At 40.0% G+C, this 24,548-nt stretch overlaps 1 protein-coding gene across 3 annotated transcripts in view; it reads left to right on the forward strand.

The window, feature by feature from the left end:
* Positions 1 to 4,831: 4,831 nt before the first annotated feature.
* The window catches only part of ncor2 (nuclear receptor corepressor 2), a 110,751-nt gene continuing 91,034 nt past the window's right edge, over positions 4,832 to 24,548 (forward strand). For all 3 annotated transcript variants that reach the window (XM_057832827.1, XM_057832829.1, XM_057832828.1), the window contains exon 1: positions 4,832 to 5,124. The gene's annotated coding sequence lies outside the window, so the exon portion shown is untranslated. The remainder of the gene's footprint in view (positions 5,125 to 24,548) is intronic.

Consider the following 24,548-nt stretch of genomic DNA (forward strand, 5'->3'; position numbering starts at 1 on the left):
TCGTGGTCATTTTTCTGAGCAAAAAAATTAGGTATTTTCACACCATCCTACCACAACGTAATGTTTACAATCGTAACGTCTTCCACTCTTTGCTATGTGAATGTGCAATTTGCATTGAAATTCCAATATACAGTGGGGCAAATAAGTATTTAGTCAACCACCAATTGTGCAAGTTCTCCTACTTGAAAAGATTAGAGAGGCCTGTAATTGTCAACATGGGCAAATCTCAACCATGAGAGACAGAATGTGGAAAAAAAACAGAAAATCAAATTGTTTGATTTTTAAAGAACTTATTTCCAAATTAGAGTGGAAAATAAGTATTTGGTCACCTACAAACAAGCAGGATTTCTGGCTGTCACAGAGGTCTAACTTCTTCTAACGAGGTCTAACGAGGCTCCACTCGTTACCTGTATTAATGGCGCCTGTTTTAACTCATTATCGGTACAAAATACACCTGTCCACAATCTCTGTCAGTCACACTCCAAACTCCACATGGCTAAGACCAAAGAGCTGTCGAAGGACACCAGTGACAAAATTGTAGACCTGCACCAGGCTGGGAAGACTGAATCTGTAATAGGTAAAACGCTTGGTGTAAAGAAATCAACCGTGGGAGCAATTATTAGAAAATGGAAGACATACAAGACCACTGATAATCTCCCTTGATCTGGGGCTCCATGCAAGTTCTCACCCGTGGCGTCAAAATGATAACAAGAACGGTGAACAAAAAAAAAAAAATCCCAGAACCACACAGGGGGACCGAGTGAATGACCTACAGAGAGCTGGGACCACAGTAACAAAGGCTACTATCAGTAACACAATGCGCCGCAAAGGGGACTCAAATCCTGCACTTCCAGACGTGTCCCCCTGCTGAAGCCAGCACACGTCCAGGCCCGTCTGCGGTTCGCTAGAGAGAATTTGGATGATCCAGAAGAGGACTGGGAGAATGTGTTATGGTCAGATGAAACCAAAATAGAACTTTTTTGTAGAAACACAGGTTCTCGTGTTTGGAGGAGAAAGAATACTGAATTGCATCCAAAGAAGACCATACCCACTGTGAAGCTTGGGGGTGGAAACATCGTGCTTTGGGGTTGTTTTTCTGCAAAGGGACCAGGACGACTGATCTGTGTAAAGGAAAGAATGAACGGGGCCATGTATCGAGAGATTTTGAGTGAAAATCTCCTTCCATCAGCAAGGGCATTGAAGATGAGACGTGGCTGGGTCTTTCAGCATGACAAAGATCCCAAACAAAGCCAGGGCAACAAAGGAGTGGATTTGTAAGAAGCATTTGTCCTGGAGTGGCCTAGCCAGTCTCCAGATCTCAACCTCATAAAAAATCTGGAGGGAGTTGAAAGTCCGTGTTGCCCAACGACAGCCCCAAAACATCACTGCTCTAGAGGAGATCTGCATGGAGGAATGGGCCAAAATACCAGCAACAGTGTGTGAAAAGCTTGTAAAGATTTACAGAAAATGTTTGGCCTCCGTTATTGCCAACAAAGGTACATAACAAAGTATTGAGATGAACTTTTGGTATTGACCAAATACTTATTTTCCACCATGATTTGGAAATAAATTCTTTAAAAATCAAACAATGTGATTTTCTTTTTTTTTCTTTTTCCACTTTCTGTCTCTCATGGTTGAGGTTTACCCAGGTTGACAATTACAGGCTTCTCTAATATTTTCAAGTGGGAGAACTTGACCAATTAGTGGTTGACTAAATACATATTTGCCCCACTGTATAGTCACTGTGTGGTAATTGTTTTTTTTGACCGCTAAATGGCCCCAATATTCTGTCATTCCTTTGTAAGTAATTTAGTCAGATAATAGCGAACCTGTTTAGTGAAAGCTTAGATTTATCTCACGTTCAAACTGTCATCATTAAAAGATATGCAAAAAACCCCATAACCCGATATAATGTACTGTAGTAGTTCTCATCTCCAGAAAAATTAACAATTTCCTTAAAGCAACACTAGGTAACTTTTCAAGCTTTAGAAAATATTTTCATAATATTTGTGATAATATGTCAACTGAAAACTAGTTGAATTACACCTGTTTTATGTCTAGGGGGTCTGTATCGCTTTCACCAGCACTAATTAACTTTGAGCAGGTAGGCAGGAACCCTGCCACACAAAAAAACTACAAATGACTGCTTTACGGCATACTTCACTTCCCCCTTGACCCATTCATGATAAAGACGGAAGTCGATGTGAACGCTTTCGCGTGAATTCTGCAAAGATGGCAGAGCAACAAAAGAGACAAAAAGTTTTGTCCGAGGATGGAAGAAAAAAACATGAAGAATAAAAATCGGCCTGGCTTTCACTCACTGGCTTGACGACCCCCCCACCCCCATCCAAACTCGTCAACGCTGACGAGGTCGGGTGGGGGGGTTAGCCACACGGTTGCTAACAGTCATATGCTAATTATTAGCCACAACTGGATTCATTACGTTATTACTATTCCTCCTTCACACAGCTGTTGGAAACAGAAATGCTGTTTAATGGGTTTGCAGGTGACCGGGAGATCAGGATTTTACGACATTGTGCGCTGGTCCGTCATGGGAAACGCAGTCTTCTTAAGGCAAAACACTACCGCTTTTGTCCACCGGTATCACTACAATCAACCAAAACTGAGAAGTTACATAGTGTTGCCTTAAATCTTGCGATTTTCTTTTTGTAAAGATACAATACTGCTGCATTTTAATTCTTGGTGAAGGAAATTTGAATTTAATGATTATATATGAAGTTTTATACAGTGCCTTGCAAAAGTATTCGACCCCCTTGAATCTTGCAACCTTTCGCCACATTTCAGGCTTCAAACATAAAGATATGAAATTTAATTTTTTTGTCAAGAATCAACAACAAGTGGGACACAATTGTGAAGTGGAACAACATTTATTGGATAATTTAAACTTTTTTAACAAATAAAAAACTGAAAAGTGGTGCGTGCAATATTATTCGGCCCCCTTGCGTTAATACTTTGTAGCACCACCTTTTGCTCCAATTACAGCTGCAAGTCGCTTGGGGTATGTTTCTATCAGTTTTGCACATCGAGAGACTGACATTCTTGCCCATTCTTCCTTGCAAAACAGCTCGAGCTCAGTGAGGTTGGATGGAGAGTGTTTGTGAACAGCAGTCTTCAGCACTTTCCACAGATTCTCGATTGGATTCAGGTCTGGACTTTGACTTGGCCATTCTAACTCCTGGATACGTTTATTTTTTAACCATTCCATTGTAGATTTGGCTTTATGTTTTAGATCATTGTCCTGTTGGAAGATAAATCTCCGTCCCAGTCTCAGGTCTTGTGCAGATACCAACAGGTTTTCTTCCAGAATGTTCCTGTATTTGGCTGCATCCATCTTCCCGTCAATTTTAACCATCTTCCCTGTCCCTGCTGAAGAAAAGCAGGCCCAAACCATGACGCTGCCACCACCATGTTTGACAGTGGGGATGGTGTGTTCAGGGTGATGAGCTGTGTTGCTTTTACGCCAAACATATCGTTTTGCATTGTGGCCAAAAAGTTCAATTTTGGTTTCATCTGACCAGAGCACCTTCTTCCACATGTTTGGTGTGTCTCCCAGGTGGCTTGTGGCAAACTTTAAACGAGACTTTTTATGGATATCTTTGAGAAATGGCTTTCTTCTTGCCACTCTTCCATAAAGGCCAGATTTGTGCAGTGTACGACTGATTGTTGTCCTATGGACAGACTCTCCCACCTCAGCTGTAGATCTCTGCAGTTCATCCAGAGTGATCATGGGCCTCTTGGCTGCATCTCTGATCAGTTTTCTCCTTGTTTGAGAAGAAAGTTTGGAAGGACGGCCGGGTCTTGGTAGATTTGCAGTGGTCTGATGCTCCTTCCATTTCAATATGATGGCTTGCACAGTGCTCCTTGAGCTGTTTAAAGCTTGGGAAATCTTTTTGTATCCAAATCCGGCTTTAAACTTCTCCACAACAGTATCTCGGACCTGCCTGGTGTGTTCCTTGGTTTTCATAATGCTCTCTGCACTTTAAACAGAACCCTGAGACTATCACAGAGCAGGTGCATTTATACGGAGACTTGATTACACACAGGTGGATTCTATTTATCATCATCGGTCATTTCGGACAACATTGGATCATTCAGAGATCCTCACTGAACTTCTGGAGTGAGTTTGCTGCACTGAAAGTAAAGGGGCCGAATAATATTGCACGCCCCACTTTTCAGTTTTTTATTTGTTAAAAAAGTTTAAATTATCCAATAAATGTTGTTCCACTTCACGATTGTGTCCCACCTGTTGTTGATTCTTGACAAAAAAATTCAATTTCATATCTTTATGTTTGAAGCCTGAAATGTGGCGAAAGGTTGCAAAATTCAAGGGGGCCGAATACTTTTGCAAGGCACTATGTATATATATATATATATATATATATATATACTTCACTCTTATTTCTAAGAGAACCACTGCATGCGTAGTGTTTTTTTCACAGGTAATGTTCAATGTTTTGAAATAAAACAAGATTAAATGGAATGCTGTTATGTTGGAATAGTGTTTTGCAAATAAGTGTTTTTGATTGCTTTATGCTGATCAATAAGTCAAACTGCACTGAAAACCATATCTCTCATTGAAGGCTGGAGAAAGTTCAAGCCTCCTGACTGACTAGACAATTATCAGTTTCCTTCTGTAAGACACGGTGTTAATGCATGATTGCATGACTGAATATACATTAAACTGGAACTGGAGTCTGATGACGAGTGACATGAGGAGATCATCACTCGCTTTCACATTTTCCTCAGATGTGCATCTTCAGCCCAGAGGAGGGAAGAGAGAACATGCGGGTTTATTGAAAGAGAGAAAGAGAGAGAGGGGAATGAGAGGGAGGCGGTTCAGTCCCGCCGTGGTGTGTCGGCCGCAGGGAGCAGCAGGCAACGGCAGATCAGTGCATTGTGCAGGACCAGCCACGACATAGCTTAACCTTCTGCGGGACAGATGACAAGGAAAACTACAATTTGCTGTGGACTAATTCTCGGGGGACACAGGCCATCAAAACGGGAAGATCACTAAGCGACACCGGAGCGTGTTGGTGAGGATTGGGACGTTCGCTTACTGTACAACAACGCCATTGAATGGTCCCTGCTTACTCCGCCGCTAAGGTTAGTTAGCCTCCATTGCTTTCTGTCCGTGGGTTTGAGGGTGGTCTGTCTGTTGTGTTGTTGGACCACAGGCTCGAGTCATTCTTCAGACCAGCAACCTAGAAGCAGTATTGACCTTTTTCCAGGCTACGTAAACATTCCAGCTACTCGTTTTTTCTTTTTTTTTCTTTTTTTTACTAAGCGATTAGGAGCGAGGAAGCGTTGCGTCGATCTGCTTTCTAACGTCACGGCAGCATACTCAGTGAGCTGGCCATTGTCAGATTAAGTTGATTATTTTATAATTCACAAACACGTGCTACATGGCTAAGCTAAGATTGCTAATGGCTAGCGCAGCTAGCTGTCAGAAAGCTACGGAGTGGCTGCTGGATGTTAATTTCACACCTGAGTGTCTTTTATAATCATGTGTTCGATTTAAAACCACAGCAACAAACATAATAAAAAGATGTCGACTGTTTATTATGATAGTGTAGTCTAACTTTGCTGCTCACTGAACAAGACGGCTGGTTTGCGTGTGTAAACACTGCTTTGCAACAACGTATGCTCTGCAAGATATTTTATAGTGGCAACATATTTGCTCAGTGCAATTCATAAATCAATCACATACCGACATACTATGTGTTGAAGGTTCACATAGAGACAAAATCTTAAAAAAAAAAAAAAAAAGAAATGTTATAGTGCAGTACCTACTTGATAATTGCCAGGAGTTTCTCGAGGTTTTATCTTGTGTGACGTAATTATTGTTATGCCGGGGCCTTCTTCATGTGGTTTCAACGTGATGGTGTCAAAAAAATTTTTTTTTAAAAGGTAATACTTTATCATTTCCCATTGCTTTACTGTCATCTCATGATCAGTATAATAAAGCTCTATATTATCATTTGGAAGACTAGTGTGAGCTTACAATAGAGTACAAACTCATGTTTATCTTTTCAAAATTGCTAATGCCCACTGATGAATGATTATTTATTGCCTGCCATTGACAATGATAAACGTCTAACTCATTTAAACTGGTAGGACTGGTTGTGAATGCTCATCCTTCATTCCCATTGACGGCAGTAGATGTCCAATCCATTTTGACTGGGAGGGATCGCCGCCATCCTCTCAGTCAAAATTTTGTCTAGTGCAGTTTGGGGCAGCCTGTGAGTTAATATTTTTATTTTTTAATTCATGGAAGGATGTACAACATTAAATCAGCTTGATCTTCTAAAGGTGACTTAAGACAAGGAGGTAATTATGTAACAATCATGCAATGCCAGGTATTAGACATGATATAGATACTGTTTTTTGATAAAGATTTAACGATGGCTGCAATTAAGAATTATTCATCTGTTCATTAAAATTTTCATGGCTTTTTTTCAAAACAGGACATTATTGCAAATTGAAAGCGCAGAAAACGGACAAACACAATGCAGGCAGAAGCTCAGATTTTAAACTCCAACCTGTGAACTGTAAGGCAGACATGGAAACGAGTCATCCACCATTCCACCTGTAACATATTGTATATTGGGCCTGTACGATATTGGAAAAAACTAGCGTTGCGATGCTTGGTGGCGGTATATTGTGATATAATATTGCGATATTAAAACTAGAGGAATTTTCACCAGATAACTTGAGTAGTTTGGTTTGGGATTGGCCTGAACGATATAAGAAAAATTAACATTGCGGTATACAGTATATTGCCAGGGCTCCACACTTACTTTTTGTATTGGTTGCACTGGTTGCACAAAATATAGGCGCACCCGCATTTTTCATTGCATCACCTTTAACGCCATACTTTTAATCCCTCTCCATAACATTCATATCATTCATATGAGTGAGTCCACTCAAATTCACTCACGCCTTACTTTTTGTATTGGTTGTACTGGTTGCACAAAATGTAGGCGCACCTGCATCTTTCATTGCATCACCTTTAACGCCATACTATTAATCACTCTCCATAACATTCATATCATTCATATGAGTGAGTCCACTCAAATTCACTCACACTTTGGACGCTCATGCTGCTGAGAACAGCCTCTCACTGGGCTGCAAGTTTAACTATGATTAACATATTTGAGCCTTTGATTGTAGAGCTACCGAGGCTTCTCAGGCCAGATCAAAGCTACAAACCTGATCGGATCGGGGACATCCTTAATTTATATAATGCTGTTTAATCCAGGCTTGCTGTATATAAAAGGGATCCCAGATCAAAACACTTTCCGCTTTTATAAAGTGAAACAAAAGTTAACATGTTCTAAAAAAAAAAAAAAAAAAAATTGCATGTCCTGCGATGTGACTATTGTGCATGCGCACATTGCGATGGCAATGTTCAAATGATATATTGTGCAGACTTATTTTATATGTACTTAAAAAAAAAAAAAATTATTTGTTTGAATGGTAAAATCGTGGTTAAGCGCTTTTTAGGATAAGAAGAGGAGATAAATGAAAGATTTCACAAGCTATGCAGTCGTTTGCCATGCTTGTGTGGGTTTTCTCCGGTTTCCTCCCACTAGGGATATCCCGATCCAAGTTTTTGCACTTCCGATCCGATACCAATACTGTTTTGCACTTCCGATCCGATACCGGCTGATACCGTCCTATCTGAGCATGTATTAAAGTTTAAAATTATTTAGCCTTCTTAGTTGTCAGACTCATGTTTCAGGTTTTAGTACTCTTAATAACAACTAGCCAGCTGAATTAGGTGAGTTTGAATAACACACAATGGTTGGTAACAAGAAACTGACCTGTTTATTCAGTGATAAACACAAAATATTATAAATAACAAACAGAAATGGCATATTCAGTCAGTAAAACGTACAAATAATATTGTAAACTCTCTTAAAAAAGAAAAACACAAAAACAACCTCAGTGGAAAATAAACTATTAACAAAGCATCAGTTCTCTGCTCTTGAACAACTGTACCAAGGCTTTAAAAAATCAGTGCAAATAATACTATTTTAAACCAAAAATGGCTTCTACACCCCAATCTTCTCTACACTTTGTTGCTCCATCTCCATCTATTCTACACACTCCCTTCAGCTGTTTGCCCTGGATGCAGTCCCAGCATGATGGGGGGATTTTTTTTTTGGACAAAGACAAGCATTTCAAGATGCTCAGGTGACAGCTGACATTTTTACCGATAAACTTTAAATTTGCATTGCAGTCATAATGTAGGAGATGCCACGGAGGTAAGTTGGGAGACTGTAATGCTAGTGTGCTGAAGGTGTGCCGTAAAATGCGGACAGGATTTTAGGGAAACCAAAGCAAAAACCAAAATGGATTATGTAAATCGGTGCGCTGGAAAACCCGGACCAGATTTTAAAAAAAAAAAAAAACTGGATCGGGAGTCTGGATCGGAATTTTTCCGCGTCGGGCGATCCGATACCGATGCGCATTTTTTTGCGCATATCGGCGGTTGATGCAATCCAAATATCGGATCGGGACAACCCTACCTCCCACATTCCCAAAATATGATTGGTAGGTTGATTGGACTCTACAAATTGTCCATACAGTAGGTGTGAATGTGAGCGTGATTGGTTGTTTGTCTCTTTGTGTCCTATGTTTGGCTGGCAACCAGTTCATGGTGTCTCCATCTCCTCCCCTTTTTGTTATTCCATGGTTTTATGACTTCCGCCATTTTTCATATTTAATGTTCTTTGTAACACTAAAATAGGTTAGTTTTTTTTACATTTCTGTTTGAATAGATGTGCAGTATATTTTTCATTACACCCTTTAAAATCTCTTAATGAGCTTTTTATACTGTATTTCCTTAACTAGAAATTCAACTCACACGCTGATGTATTCATTAGGCTACATTTTACGCATAGAATCAGATTCCACACAAATTGCCATACTACTGTAGGAATGATTCAGTGTTAAAGAGATGCGCAAAAAGGTTGCATCTTTAAGCTTGGATGGTGGGGATGATTAATTGCTCAAGTGCACTAATTTCACACTGCAGAGCAATGAGTTGTAACTTTTATTTCACACAGTGCGTAGTTCAAACACTGAGCAAAATGTATTGATGTTTGCGGGCATATTCTGTACTCGTCACCAAACCAGCAGCATATTCATTTTTAGTCTTAACAGAAACGTAGTCCTCTGCAGGGCTAGCGTTACGGTACTAAAGTACGTTAACAACATGGATTTCTGTGATTTATGATACACTGATTTATGACACATTAATTTTACTTTGTATCGTGTCCTACACAGCTTCACTCTAGGCGTCTTCGGCACAGAGCAAGGTCTGCGTTTCAATAATTGCACATCACATTGCTAGCCTATTATGTCTATTTGAAATCCTCCCCCACTTTGAACGTTTTACATTTATTTTACCTTGCATTTCTCTTCTCTTTTTGCCATTTTCATCTTCCCCACCAAAATAGCTTTGTGTCCATCACTTACTTCCTGCTTGCAGGTGATCAAAATGCAAATTTTCACTCACACATCGCCGTGTAAATCTGCTTATGTGAAGCCTCGTGTAACAGGTTCTGATTGAATACAATGAAAGGGGTACCATAAACCTTCGCTTGCCATGTGAACTGTCACAAAACTTGGCAGAATGGGAGAAAAAATGAGAGCGCAATGAGTCTTAGATACCTTTAATAATGGGAATTGAAAAGGGTTCCTTTTTGTGAACCAGTTCCCAGAAAGCTGATTACTATGTTTTATTTTTTGGTTTTTTTTTTCCCTTCCTGATGAATCATTTTACCAATTCCTCTTATGCTATAAAAGAGTGATGACATCACCACCCATTTTGGTTTTCAGATTTTCCAACATTGCATCTAAGCAGACTCACTAAAGCAGGGGTGCCCATTATGTTGATCGCGATCGACCAGTAGGCCTGTCGTGATAGCAAATTTTAGTGTGCGATAATATATCTCATAAATTATTGATATGCGATATTATTGCACCCCCCCATTTTTTAAAAACCAATTTACAATAACACAGTGAGAATACAGTATATATTAATAGATAAAGTACACCAATTCAAACGCCATAAATGTTTACTCTTAAATTCAAAAATAGTTTTTAAGAAATCACAACTAAAAACAATTGACCATGCCTCTTTTAAGTTAAAGACAACAATGTTAATACTGCACAGAAACACAGAATAAATAAAATGTCTTTTCAAGAAAAAAAATAAAATTGCACTTAATAACTTAAGCATTCAGGCAAATGAAAACTTTTCCCCTCATAGCTTCTGCTATAGCGTTCCATGTGTAATATTGTGACTGGATGTTTTCCGAGGCACCCTGAAGCGCACGCAACTGTGATGTTGTTTTGTTCATGTGACGCGGTAGTGAGAGAGATAGATACAGCCTGCCGAGAGCCACAGGTTGAGGAAGTGTTGTTAGCGCGTGTGTTAATAAAAAACAAAGTTGTCAGCTTGTCGTGTATTTGATATAATTGCCAGAAAAACGCACATAATAGGACACCATACAGCTTCCTTTTTAATGTTGTCCTTATAATGATGATCTGCTGCATCATAAATCACTTTGTGACTTTCCACCTCCACGATGGAGTGTTCTTCGTCCATGTTCGCTAGTTAAACTGTGAATAAGCAACTGGGCTGTTGACTCCAGGCCCGGCTCCGCCCATTTGGACGGATGCGTCTCCTCCGGCAAAAATAAAAAATAGTCTAAACCCTCTGGCGGGCTTGGGCACGCCGGAGATGGTCAAACCGGAGCACTGACCCGGCCGGTATACGTTGAACAATAGGATATAATGGGAACGGATTGGCTGCGGCGCTATTTTTTGCCGGACCCGGAACAAGATGCATTTTGTGTAGTTGGTAACAAGGCAGGCGAACTTTTACCAGGACGTCTACTGCACGCGCGCATTCATGTGCACGCGAATTACCACCTTCATTTTCATTTACCGTGCGATAAATGAAATTATTGCATATTGCGACAGGCTTATCGACCAATCGATCGCAATGCGAGTGTAGGTAGCTCGCGGCATACAAAAAAAATATACAAAAAGTTTTTTTTTTCTTTTTTTTTATTCCTCGCTATTATGGTAGATCGTGGGAGGTTGTCTTCTTGAAAAGTGGATATATTGGAGCACAAAGCAATGACCACCCCTGCTCTAAAGTGTGGCAGCATTCCTCCCCAAAATTAGAAAGCTTTAATTTTTTTGAAATGCTGAGAATACTTGCCATATGTAAAAATAAAAAAATAAAAACTTAAAAAAAAACAAAATTTAACAGTAGCCGTCACAGTGTGACATTGTGTCCAGCCCGCTGTCTACTGTACAATATACAATGTGTATAATCATTAAAAGTTATCATAAAGGAGCCAGTCCACTGACGGGGCCTCCACAACCTGGCTCATGGTTGCCCCATTTGGGCAACCACTCAAAGGGTTGAATGTCAGAGCTTTCTCAGGTTTTTGACCATCCCAACAAGACATACCATTTATTCATTCATTTATATTCAGAGCCGCTAATGCTCACGAGGGTCGCGAAAGTGCTGGAGTGTACCCCAGCCAACAACGGGCAGTAGGTGGAGTACAGCCTGAATTAGTTGTCAGCCAATCGCAGGGCACAAGGAGACGAATAACCATTCACGCACACACTGATACCAAGGGATAATTTAGGGGTGTTCGAACAGTTTTTGTTTTTGGGATACGGGAGCAAACTGCAGTACTCAGAAAAAACCCACGGAAGCACAGGGAGAGCATGCAAACTCCACACAGCAAGGTCCAGGATTAAACCCTTGATCTCAGAACTGTGAAGTGGACGTGCCAACCATTCTGCCAGCGTGCCGGCAAGACATCGCATTTTAACAGGATTTTATTTTTTTTGCAAATCTTGTCACATTCCTACTCAAGCTTATTTGAGTACCCAGTCCAGTACCATTTTGGCTATTCGGTTAAAAAGAGATGGATGTTGAATAATAAACAAATAATAAATAAAAAGTAAATACATAAACGGAGTTTTTGCTAAAGGTTTTTAAAATACTCTTCTCAAAATTACATTGAACATTGTGTTTGTGTGTGTGTGTCTGTGTGCCTGTATCTGCAGAAATTGCCGTTTGTAGGATAAGTATAGCAAAGAATTGACCCACATTGCGTCCCAAGTAAAAATGCAGGAACTAAAAAAGGGAAATATGAGGCCCTGACCATGACACAGCCTTCCATGCGCAGTGCCTCCTTCCAACCATCTTCCTTCTTTCAGCTGAGCAGCTGTCTGACATTTCTTGGCAAGCTCCAAGTAAATTGTCATTGGTTTGGCTTGAGAAAGATGCACTAACTTCCGTGTGGTATAATTTTCCAGATAACTCACAGCCAAAATTAAATTAAATTGGACATTATCCCACTTCACTTTCGTATGCCATGGTTTGGGAAAGTTTAAAGCACTTTTGCTGTTGTGAAGGATTACTCAATGGAGGAACAGTCACTGTTATGTACATTTTGAAACATCTGTTCTCAAATTTCCATGGCAGCTCACCAGTCACCATGCTGTTTATGTAAGTGAAATTTAACTTAAAATGGTGTCCTATTAGCCTTCAGAAATTTCAAGCGTCCTATTTACTCCATGGCAGATAAAACAGAGTACGCAATCATGAACTAGTTATTCCTCTTGTAAGTGAATAGAACTTTAGGATTATATGCTCAGTCTTCTCTACCAAGGCAGTTAAAAGGTTGCTGCAATGTGGCCAATTGCTCAGTCTTGAACAACTTTTATTAACCAGTGGCACATGTCCAGGAAGATTATTTTAGTGTTACACACTTTAATGCTTTCCTTGGTTCTCAATTTAATATGTTCCAAAATTCCATATTTCCTCTTCTCATTTTGAGACTTTAAATTTTTTTGTCTTTGATTGATCAAACCCTCTTTGGAGAAAATAAACACGGTCTATACAGCGGTTTATTGTTATGAAACTCTGGAAGTGTTTATATTTTCATATAATCCTAGTTAATAACAATGACCATTGTCCAATCACCGGAGCTATTTTTAGAACAGGCCCGCAGGCTATTGACATAGTCCTTTAGGACTATTTCCTTATCACAGACACCATCTTGGTGATTCCTGGCCAATAGTCTGACGGTGTTGATACATAAATTGTCCAATAGGAAAATCTAATATAGTCAATGAAAAATAAACAACTAAAAATAGTAAACTTGCAGAAGCAGAGAGTTTGAATATTTTACCAAGATTAAATTGTTATGTGAGTCCCAGATTACAGTCGTGGTTTGTTTATTTTTCACACAAAGCTTTCTATTGTGATGTTCTTGCCTGTGAATTTTAGCTGCAGTTAAAACCAGTCACCCCTTTATAGGAGAGGCAGACAGCGCATTAGCACGGATTAGAAATGGCTCTGTGGTAAGTGATTCACTTGACTCTGTTGCGCAACTACAGATGACAGCATGTTATAGGACATTACTGTTATTTGTGTCCAAGCCCCAGTTATGGGTAGCAGTTGTGATATGTTTACCTCATTTGATTAGCCGGACCTTTCTACTTGGAATGCATATTACAGCATGGCTTGTTTGTCATACTGTGCAAGCCATGTTTTCAGGGGCAGTCCAGGACATACACTTCAGGGGTGATGACCTTGCTGTGGAAAATGTTAGTGACATGTAACAGTGAAAGGCATGAGCACAAAGTACATTGTACTTGCCATTTATGGCACTTGTCCGGTACCATTTTAGTCCTGGCTTGACAAGCTAAGGGTTTATTTTACAAGGATTGTATAATATAAACCTCCAGATCATATCTAGTTATGTGTTTAAAGGCTGGATTTATACTGTGTTGTTAACTTGACCCATTTCAGATTATTTTTGTTCTGAAGTTATTCTATACAAATATGAATGACTTTGCCTGGCACGGCCAGACTGTTCTCCCTGTATTTTTCAAACACTGTGAGAATAGTCTGGGACCCACCTCCTTAACGGCCTCTCGAGCCAGTACGAAATGATCCGTCCAATCAGATTTGTTTATTTGCTTGACATATTCTTAACAAGCAACGTCACCCTTCCGTGTCGGAAGTCGTATCCACAACAACACAGACGGCGAACAGGAGAGCCGAGAATATGTTCCAATCCATGGTAAAATCAGTTTTAAATTAACAAAAACACATAAACACAAGTCATTGACAACAGGCTGTCTTACACTAGCCATGTTAAATTAACTTCTCCGCTCGCGCCGCGCGAGAGTTGTCGCTTTACCCACGTCACGTCTGCCCGTCATCGATTGGTCCACTCTGCTCTCTGTTTGGTGTGGCTTGCTCCGCCCTGGAAATTTGAACCGCTCAATGGTCGCCAGACTCTATAAACCCTACTCACATGACGTCACAACCACGCCTCCGCACCATGTTGTCTGTCTACTTGTCGTGTATACGCATTACCGCTACGTAAATTCCTCCTATTATGGCGTGTTTTTCAGCTCGTTAACATTAATAATCATAATGGTGAAGGCGTGTGTGGCGGTTGGTTGCAGTAACAGAGAAGGTAGACGGAGAGACTTGAAGTTTTACCGTATTCCGAGAGACCCGGAGAGGAGAGCGAGATGGACTGCTGCAATTCGACGAGAAAACTGGGCTCCAAACGATTACCACGGATTATGTAGTAGTCATTTTATATCTGGTAAGATGCATTTAATATATATTTAAATGGTTTTGGGCTGACAACCACAATTAAGATCATTGCGAGGCTAATCGCCGACAACATACAGTTTCAAATTCAAGATGCTTATTTCTTCCACCATCATTACATTTTGAATAATATTTAGCTGGTACCAAGTGAAAGAAGCTGGCCTCGTCTACGGCTCATCAGTTAAACAGGTGTGTCCAAACCTTTTGCAAAGGGGGCCAGATTTGGTGTGGTAAAAATGCGGGAGGCTACCTTGGCTGATTTACATAGAACAGTATATTAAAAAAAATTTAGCAAGCCCTTCTGTGTGTCACATTTACTTTATTTTTTTTTTCATTCATTCATAATTTCAATAATGTCGCCTTTGTGGCGTTCTCTTTCGACACTCGGGCTCTTGCGAAATACTGCTGCTGTGAAATTAAACTAGCTTCTAGTTGCTATAATTTCTCGCTGCGTATCTTCCCTGTAATGTCGTACATGTCAGCGTGTCTTGTTCGGTAATATTATCGCGTCACATCGAACTCTTTGAAAACAGCGACTGTCTCTTTGCAAATGAGGCACACACAGTTGTTGCGTGTTTTATTGAAGAAATAGTCCAATATCCACCTATCCTTGAAGCGTCGGCCATCGTAGTCAACTTTTTTTATTTTTTTTATTGATTGTCGCCATTTTAGAAATCACACAGGGTAATGTTGCTTAGAGTGCTGCTCTTAAAGTTTTTCAAACTTTTGTGAGAATAGGCTGATTTTGTGTGGACAAGATAGTTGTAGATATCAGGGTTGCAGATGTCAGGCAGAGAGGGCGAAGACAGCGGGTCGAAAAATATCGATTTAGGCATCAAATATGGATCCGGCGAATGGATGGACTGAAGCTTTTCCACATAACGCCTTTTATGCAATGCAGCCAATGAGTTTACAGTGTCTGAAAGCACTGGGGCTTCCATGAATTGCTCTATAAACTGAACGACTAATTGAAACCATTGAGAATAGGGCTAAACAGAGACGGACAATATGGCGGCCGGATACAGTGACACGTCATTCTGTGACGTCGGTGAGTAGGGTTTATAGCTGGAACAGCCGTGAGTCTGGTGTACCAGGCTATGAATGACTGTTAAATGAGCCATATGTAAGACTGGTGGCCAAAAATGGTACTGAAACCAGGATCAAATTATTGAAGCGCACAACATCATTTGCCCTTTGGGTTGCCAGATAAAGTGCTTCGCAATGGAGAATCAAGCTGTGCTATCATACCAATGTTGCATTTCAATCAGAAAAGACAAGAGGCTAAAAAAAAACACATTAACGTTAGCAGTGCGCATGTGAACATACGGCATGTGTTGTCTACAACGTATGTATACTGTATATTGCATATAGAAAATTAAAATGAGTACATGACGCTATAGTTTCAAATGTAAGGGTTTCAAATTGCAACAGGGTTAAGTTGATGCACAAAAAAAAATAAATCTTTTTTTTAGCAAGGTAGGGTAACACAAAAGAGAAATAAAAAAAAATAAAAAATAAAGACGAGTTACAAGCTCCATGTTTGTTTCTTTCGCCGTGACGGAAGAACTATTGTGCTTTTCTTAACAACATATAAGTTGTTGATATGTGCTGTTATACACTCACCGACCACTTTATTAGGTACACCATGCTCGTAACGGGTTGGACCTCCTTTTGCCTTCAGAACTGCCTCAATTCTTCGTGGCATAGATTCAACAAGGTGCTGGAAGCATTCCTCAGAGTTTGGTCCATATTGACATGATGGCATCACACAGTTGGTGCAGATTTGTCGGCTGCGTATCCATGATGAGAATCTCCAGTTCCACCACATTCCAGAAATGCTCTATTGGATTGAGATCTGGTGACTGTGGAGGCCATTTGAGTAGAGTGAACTCATTGTCATGTTCAAAAAACCAGTCTGAGATGATTCCAGCTTTATGACATGGCGCATTATCCTGCTGAAAGTAGCTATCAGAAGTTGGGTACATTGTGGTCATAAAGGGATGGACATGGTCAGCAACAATACTCAGGTAGGCTGTGGTGTTCCAACGATGCTCAATTGGTACCAAGGGGCCCAAAGAGTGCCAAGAAAATATTCCCCACACCATTACACCACCACCACCAGCCTGAACCGTTGATACAAGGCAGGATGGATCCATGCTTTCATGTTGTTGACACCAAATTCTGACCCTACCATCCGAATGTCGCAGCAGAAATCGAGACTCATCAGACCAGGCAACATTTTTCCAATATTCTATTGTTCAATTTCAATGAGCTTGTGCAAATTGTAGCCTCAGTTTCCTGTTCTTAGCTGAAAGGAGTGGCACCCGGCTTGGTCTTCTGCTGCTGTAGCCCATCTGCCTCAAAGTTCGACGTACTGTGCGTTCAGAGATGCTCGTCTGCCTACCTTGGTTGTAACGGGTGGTTATTTAAGTCACTGTTGCCTTTCTATCAGCTCGAAACAGTCTGGCCATTCTCCTCTGACCTCTGGCATCAACAAGGCATTTCCTTTTTTTTTTTTTTTGTTTAACCTGTCCTGTTCAGCTGTTTGACACAGAGAATGGAAGTCTAAGTGCCCGGATTCTGAACAGTTTTAATGTTTCACATTGAGAGTCTGACATACTCCCATTGTGATCATTCAAAATACCTTTTTATTATGACAAAGCAGCGAACAGGAAGGGATTATGGGGGGACAGAAGAAAAGAAATACAAGAGAAGAAAGAAAAGAAACACATACACAAACAACAACAGGAAATACATTGAACATCTAAACTAGTTACTAATATGCTGGTGCTATCGTCAGCGAGATGTATTTCCGGTTTACACCATGTGGGGGCCTATTGGCCAGTGAAAGAGGAGAATGGGGGTGGGGGTGTCTATAAGACTATAAGCTAAGTGATTGAAAGGGGTAGAGTGTACACAAATCAGTTCTGTGATCTAGAACCCAGTAATCGTGTGAATCTCTTATGAGTGTAAGCCCGTTGGCGACCAACCCTACGCCGCCACATCGCCAATCCCGGCACCGGAACCCCCAACCCGAGCATGCCCTACCACATCCAGCAGCACGCAAGCCCCATCGGGCACGCGACAGCCACGCAGACGGGCGGAGAAACCGCGCGGGCGCCAACCCAGGGCCACGACCCCCACCCAGCCAGCCCGGGGAGGGAGGGCGGGCGAGGGGATGGGGGGGCCATGCGCAGCCAGCCCATCCCTCCTCCCGCCGCCCAGCAAAGGAGCCACCGTCCCCCCCCCCGGGACCCAGGGTGGTCCCCTGGGCCACCCGCGCGCCCATCAACCGGCCTTCAGGGATGGCAGGAGGGGACGCATCACCAACCCCACGCCTACACCCACCCCCGCCCGCCCACCCGGGCCACGAGCCACAGCCACAGCCCCCCAACCGGCACGGCACGCCACGGGACCCCCAGCGGCCCACCAAGCCCCAGGCAAGGCAGGGTCCCCCCGCAAGGCATTTCCGCCCACAGAACTGCCGCTCACTGGATATTTTTTCTTTTTCGGACCATTCTCTGTAAACCCTAGAGATGGTTGCGCGTGAAAATCCCAATAGATCAGCAGTTTCTGAAATACTCAGACCAGCCCTTCTGGCACCAACAACCATGCCACGTTCAAAGTCACTCAAATCACCAACTGTGTGATGACATCATGTCAATATGGCCCAAATTCTCTGAGGAATGCTTCCAGCACCTTGTTGAATCTATGCCACGAAGAATTGAGGCAGTTCTGAAGGCAAAAGGGGGTCCAATCCGTTACTAGCATGGTGTACCTAATGTAGTGGCCGGTGAGTGTATATATTTATTAGAGCTAAACAATATTGGAAAAAAACTGACATTGCTCCTTATTGAGGGTTTTTGAGGAAGAATTTTCACCACATGACTTGAATAGATCTGTTTGGGAAGACTTTGGTTGACTCACCATTAACAAATTGTATTTATATTATACTGTTTATTTCAGGATAATGGGGTTCATCTTTGAATAATCAAGATTGCTGTATATAAAAGGGATCAAGGAGGCTATTTCTCTGCACACACTGCTTTTACGAAGCAAAACAAAAAAAATTGCACATCCTGCGATGGGACTATTGCACATGCGAACATCGAGATGGTGATGTTCAAATGATATTGTGCAGGCCTAATATTTATATACTGTATGTTATATATGCTGATATATCAGCGCAATAGCAAATGCTTTCATTTAGTAATAATGCATTAATAGCATCTACAAAGACTATCACTATTTTATTCCTCAATCCATTTCAATTACAAACGTGGACACATAAAGATGCAGTTTTTGCCCTGTGCCTGGTCGACGGACCCAAAAGACTCAAAACTAAAAAAAAAAAAAGTTCTCTGACTCAAAGATTGCATCGGTAAGTTAATTTTATCAATTGACTTTTTTAATTTATAATTGGACACACTAACGAACTACCTTAAAGTCATACTGAATTGCGAGCTGAAGTGCAGCCATCAAAAGGCATGATAGAAATTGCCAAAAGTGCTACATATTATTATAACAAAAGTCAATGTTAAATTTTAGTAATCATGATGTAGCTGAAGATATTGATTGAGCCAGGCTATATGTGACAATATTACCAATAAATTCATATTATTTTAAAAATTGAGTTTATCTTTGTTTCATATTGCACGCTTTATAAAACGTTGTAAGATTAGTCATCAATTTGTAAGGGCATACGTCACTATTTTTAAGATTGCCAACGGCCTTGGGTTGACAGGTATGTATTCTTTTAAGAGAAAATAAAATGTTATAACCAGGCCTCTTTCAAATATGACTATAAATGTGATACAGATTGAATATTCGCTTACGCAACAAGGGAGCTTGGTGTCATCAAAATGCATTTATCGTTGACATATACTGTACAACAGTGCCTTACATGAAACATTAAATGAAAATATGTTGTGAAAATTTTGTTTGAAATATGATCATAATTTGCAACAGTTGTTTGTCTTAAAAAAAAAAAAAAAAAAAAAAGGGATGAAGGGAAAATAACTTCCAATGGCGGCTAGTTGAGTAATGTGTAGGTTATCTTACAGATTGTTCTTCAGGGGCTGCCACAGTGAACCATTTCCCATGATTTGTATTATTTCTTAATCATTGTTAATGTCGATTGTGCAAAGGCTTTGGGTTGGCACTGGTGGAGTGATTTACATACATTTTGGGCTGTTCCGTGAATGTAAAAAAAACACAATATGGAATAGGAATGAGAATTGATAGGACTTTTACGATTCGGATTCTATTATCGATATTGCTTAACGATTCGATTCTTTATCGATTCTCTTATCGATTCTAATTTGGGGAAAAAGAAGAACAAACATCTTGATTGGCATCTAGTTTGTTTAATCAGAAGTCCAAACCTTACAAACTCACAACGAGGTCAAAAGAGGCCCAAAGCCTCGATGTTAACTGTGGCAATATGTAACTGTGGCAAACAGACAAGAATGTGTAACATTTTACAGATACATTTTTCGAATAGAAATTTTAAAAAAATCCTTTTTAAAAGGACATATGAGCTGATAGTACTCAAAAATAATAATAAAAAAAGATACTGTCAAATACAACAGAACAGTGCGTAGTGCAAATGTGCAAAATTAACAATTGTTTTGCAGAAAAATAAGCATGTCTGCTTTTTCAGGTAGGATACGTGATCTTTCTGGACTTATGGTGTCTCCAGCAGTGGAGAACACCCTCTCAGATGGGGTGGAGAAAGCTTGCACACACAGAAAGTGTTCAGCTAGTCCAGACAGCAGGTCCTAGACATAGTTGGGGTACTTTATTGAAAGGCCTTTTGATACTGAGTAGAATAAAAGTGGTTTGGGACCAATGGGACCATCCTATCTCGAATTACGGGCGAAAATATGCTGATTGGCTGTAGTCAGGTGCATTTCGGGAAGTAATTTGGAACATCAACTTCAGTTAGTCGTAGCAATAAAAAAATACCACCATCGGATGCGGAGGTATATACTTTTGTGTGAAATCAGAAGTCAGATTGGCCCTACAACCCACAAAATTCAAATTATTCCGAACCCCCCCCCCCCCCAAAAAAAAACACTTATTGGTGGACTACCGACCGAAATGAGTATTAAAATTGCTAATAAAATCGTTTAGGATTATTTTAGATGCATATATGTTGTATTTTTCTTATAGAGTATTCGACGAGGAATGCGATAGAACCATTAATAGACTTTTTGGGAAAAATCACCATTTCTTTAAGTAGTCTCATGAATAATGACCTGCCCAGTGAAAATCATTGCAAAATCATTTGGCGGTGGTTCTCCAGATTATACTTGGTGAGTGGTTACTCTTTGATTAATCATGTAGTCATACTTGCTGAATTGAGCGTGTGTAACATGCGTAAATTAATGTGACGTAATTTGTGCTACTTGGAATCTATAAGAGAATCGTTAAATAAAATGCCAAACGATTCCATGGATTTGACACGCATGGAACCGGTTCTGTTTAGGAACCCTTTCTCGATTCCCATCCTATAATTGATTTGTGTCAATTGAAGTCTTATCTTTTAAAAAAAATAATTTTCATGAATTTAATTGGAACTAGACACTTGGAACTGCAGGTTAAATCCAATTTTTCATCCCATAACACACACTAATAACCACATATGCTAAAATAGACTAATTATATGGCTGCTGTCATGAGGGGCAAACAGAGCCACCACTCAGGTTGCATGCTTCCACACAGAAGAACATTTCAAAGCTCCTGAATAATTAAGTAGCATGAAGGGGAACTAGGTCAGCCTAGATGACAAGTACACCCCAGTTTTATTTCCTGCTACTTGTCATGGGAAGTGAATTGTGAGTGGGCTTTCATAACACTGCCAATACTCAAGAGATGCTCTCATAATTTCAGACCTCAAATGTCAGCATGTTTTCACACCATGTCATAAGGGGCTCAGACGTGTCAAAGGAGGCGTGCAATTTTGTGCGTCACTATTTCACTAATTACCATATGCAGCAGTTATTCAGTTATATTATAACAATATTCCAGGGAAAAGGGTAGAAGACTGGGTAGCACGTCAGCCTCATAGTTCTGAAAATAAGGTTACAACCCGTGGTCTGCTTGTTTTTTTTTTTTCCCCATGCCTACTCTGGTTTCCTCACACACCCCAAAAACATGCATTGTAGGTTAGTTAAACGGTACGTAAAATAATGTATATATTTACTTAACCAACACTAGGTAACTTTTCAACCTTTATAAAATATTTTCATAACATATGTTGATTGACAACTAGTTGAATGACACATCTTTTATATTTTTAGGGGGTCTGTATCGCTTTCACCGGAACTAATTAACTTTAAGGAGGGTGACAGGAACCCTGCAACACAAAAAAAACTACAAATGTGCTGACTGCTTCACGGCATACGTCACGTACCCCTTTCCCCATTCGTTATGAAGACCGAAGTCGATGCGAACGCTTTCGTGCAAATTCTGAAAAGATGGCAGAGCAACAAAACAGACAAAAACTTTTGTCCGAGACAAAAAAAAAAGAAAAAGGGAGCCACAGGATAAAATGAACCTCAAGAATTAACATTGGGCCGGCTTTTAGTCGCTGGCGTGACCCCAAACCGAACTCTTCAGCGCTGAAGGGAGGGGGCGTGGAATACGGTACAAAATCAAAACATTCCTATTTCCAACATCCTCATATGGTATTGTTTAGCCACAACTGGATTTATTACCTCATTACTATTCATCCTCCACACAGCCGCTGGAAACAGATGCCTTTTAATCAATTTGCACGCGACCGGAAAATTAGTATTTTACTACACTGTGCACTGGTCCTCGTGGGAAAAGCAGTCTTCTTAAAGCAAAACAGTACCTCATTTGTCCACCTGCGTCGCTAAAATCGACCAAAACTGAAAAGCTACTTATAGTTGCTTTAAGGTAAAATTAAGGAAATATATTAAAATACTGCAAATAGAAAATGAAGTCGATGATAGACTTATTATACTGAGAATGTACTGTCTTTGTATTGCGTCCATGAAATCATACATGTTTTTCTGGTGGCATTGACGTGCTATAATTATCATTGAATCTTGATATTGACTATTTTTTTCTTCATAATGCAATATCATTATCATTGAGATGATGATGTTTAATGGTCCAAGTGCCTACTACGGATGAGAGAAATTATAGCAGCTCAGCACTTTTCAGGTTTTGATAACATTTTTGGTTTTTTCCACTTTATTTTCGTAGTTCCATATCAGTATGCCAGGGCTGTTCTGCTCTTTATTCACAACAACAAAACCTACTGTACCCTGAGGTCTCTGCTGTTTCTTTTGATAATATGCTTCTTGAAGTTGAATTGTTTTGGATAAAAGTAAAGCAGTTAAAAGGTGTGCTGAAGTTGTCCTTAGTGTAGTTTGTTTTCACTTAGTGCCGCCAAGACTATTGGGAGTTATATTTATACTTATTTTACAGTGTTGGCAACAAAAGAAGACACAGAATATCAAATAGATGCTCTGCTGTCCGGTATAGACATTGTACAGCTCAGGAACAACATCTGGTGATAAAGGCCAGTCAATCATAATCATTGATCACTGAATGTTGAGCTGTATAAATTAAGACCATAAATCACTACATGACAATGAAGCCTAGAATCACAAGACTGAAAATGCAGCCATCCCACACACTCGCAGTGATATACTGTATCTAAGGTCAACCATTCCACACCTCAATTTCTACAATCCTATATATTTTCACAAGGAAAACCCTTCACTGCCGTTTTTGACAGTTTTGACTGATAGTCAAAGGCCCACAGAATATTGTTCTCTGTTTATAACCAGGAAAAAAAGCTTGATTTGACCTTTTCCATTCTTTAGTAATTAGCTTTACAACATAAGTTACTTTTCAGTTTTTTGGGGGGAGATTCTCACACTTATTCTCATACTGCAACGCCTCTCATGATGTTTACTCTGTTTCCACGGGGACAGGTTCTGTGTTCAATAAAATTCAAGTTCATTTGTCGTGTTTGTCAAACGTATGATGCAGAGAGACACATAAATGAATTACATTATGTAGGCCAGTTTCCCAACCCTTTTTGAATTGAGGCATACTTTTTCAATCATTGCAAAGATCTCAAGTCACACCACCAGCTAAAAATCAACAAATTTAAAACTCTGTTGCCTATGTTAGCAATATAAAGTAATTCTCATCAACGTTATATCAATAGTAATCAAATACATACAAAAATGTATTTCAATGTATTCTGAGTTCACGTTTTAAATCTCATAATTGTATGACTTTTTTTCTCCTATAATACTTAACTCTTCTAATAGTATGCCAAAATTAGTTGTGTGTTCACACAGACTTTAAATCACCAAAAGTTGAAAGCCGTCAAACCAACTTCTGGTTTACGCAACGTAAAAATAAACAACAAAACGATTTTAATTTTGCAATATTTCAATGCATGCATGCATTATCATAATATTGCTACTTTAATCTTGTAACATCACTTTTCTCTCAGAATATTACAATACGGTGGTACCTCGACATATGATTGCTTCGACACACGATCTTTCGACATCCGATGTAAAATTTGACTCGCCATTTGTTTCTACATGCTCTAAATCCGAAGATCTGTGAGAGCACCGCAGTTTTTGTTGTTGTTTGTTTTCTCGCAAGACGGATGAACGGCATACTTTCTTGAGAGAAATGAAGTAAACAAACTAGTGAAAGTAAAAACGCTCACTCTGTAAAGTCAGCCACGCGGTGCGTTCAGGTACACAACTCAAACACATACTATACATCACATTAGAACCAGGTTTGTGACATTATTACAGGTATTATTATAATTATTGCTATTATT

The sequence above is a fragment of the Corythoichthys intestinalis genome, chromosome 3 (assembly GCF_030265065.1).
Source record: "Corythoichthys intestinalis isolate RoL2023-P3 chromosome 3, ASM3026506v1, whole genome shotgun sequence".
In the NCBI taxonomy this organism is placed as follows: domain Eukaryota; kingdom Metazoa; phylum Chordata; class Actinopteri; order Syngnathiformes; family Syngnathidae; genus Corythoichthys; species Corythoichthys intestinalis.